Below are 1,637 nucleotides of genomic sequence, written 5' to 3'. Positions count from 1 at the left end.
CCGACAGCATGTACATCTTGGAGAGGCAGACGAACTCCTCGTGGTCGTCGTCTGGTCCCTCGCACGGTTGCGTCGGCATCCACGTTCTGTCGGCGGCGCATACGAGAATGGAATTCCCTTCATCGTTCACGATCCTGTATTCGGTTTCGTGACGACCACGTCTCCGAAGCTCAGTTTGCAAGACCGCTCGTAGAGCAGTTCTTCGGTGCGTCTCTGGCGGGCGTGATTCATGCAGACTACGGCGAGTAGCAGGAGCTGGACGCCGAATAGTACGCCGGCAGAAACTCCGAATAAACGGTACCCACGATCGCCATCGTTCCTCGTTCCGCGCGAACGGCTCCTCGCAGCAGAGGCATTCGTCCTGTTGCTTACCGTCGACACAAGGAGGTCTTCGGTGGATGAAAGTTTCTTCCTACCCTTGTGCAAATCGTGCAACAGCAGAGATAAAGACGATATTAGAACTATCGAGAAACAAACAACCGTCAGTTTCATACCATCGTCGAGAGCGAACGCTTCCGCACGAACGTTAACGTTGACCGTTCATTCCCTCCCCATCGCTTAGGCATGGGCGTTGCATCGGCTCCCGTGAAGGCGGTGTCGTGGACTTGCAAAGCAGTGCACTGTATCATTTGCGTGTGTTTGGTAGTCGTCGTGTTGCTGGTGGTACTCTGGATTTTGGATTTTGCCGAAATTTTCAAAAACCTGTAATCGCATGAACGAGGGCAAAGGTGGAGTGGCCGTCGTCGACGTCGTCGCAAATCCTCCGTGTTACCGCCGAAGACACGCGAATTTGCTGATCTGCGTGTTGCTGTTCCTGGTCGCCGGGCTGTCCGTGTTCTGGCTTTGGGACCTCTTTAAATTGCTCGCGTGAGATCGGGGTGGTTTCAATCGTCGTCCGGACAATGAAGAGAAAATGCGATCAGTACGGCGCGTTCGCACCGATCATCCAACGACACAGAAAACTGAGGAAGGAATGTTTTGCCCCACACCGAACCGAATCGTCGTGTCACGCAGCCAGCAGGAGAGCCTCCTCAACATTCAGGCAGAGGATGAACGCGAACGTCGGCATTTCTCTGGTGCAGTCGACCTGCGACGTCCGATCGATCGCCAGAGAACTGGAAGAGACGGAAGGCGAATCGGACGTGCTCACCAGGATGGTCGGTGCGTACAGGCTTCGGGAAGCGAACGGGGACGCGGAAGGTGCGAACGAAGACAGCATGATGTACGAATCAACCCTTCGCAAGGTCCTGTCGGAGATGATGATCGAACACAACCACTTTGTCGATCGAGTGCGCAACGTTCCTAACGAATCGCTGAAACCCGATCCCTGGACGATGGACATGCTCCAATTCAACGGCTACGAGCACGGCATGCGACCGGGCGTCGGCATCGAAGTGCGGCGGTGCGAGTCACCCGACTGCCTGTCAAGATAGGTTTCCGGCGGATTCACGCTCGCCGAGTGTCTGAACGCGGACGCCGCAAAAGTGTTGATGGGCGGCGGCGATTTTACGAGCGTCGGTACGTCGAATCACTACGGAAGGCCCTATTGTGTGCTGTGCACCATAAGCAACGTGTACCAGAGATGCATCGATCCGTTGGGAAACAAGAAGGTCGATCTCGTCGAGTACGCAACGTCG

This window comes from Anneissia japonica, unplaced genomic scaffold, assembly GCF_011630105.1.
Source record: "Anneissia japonica isolate Jap-2015-1 unplaced genomic scaffold, ASM1163010v1 scaffold1875_len173011_cov181, whole genome shotgun sequence".
Taxonomy (NCBI): Eukaryota; Metazoa; Echinodermata; class Crinoidea; order Comatulida; family Comatulidae; genus Anneissia; species Anneissia japonica.
The sequence above is the reverse complement of the archived record's forward strand: the minus strand, read 5'-3'. Positions refer to the sequence as shown.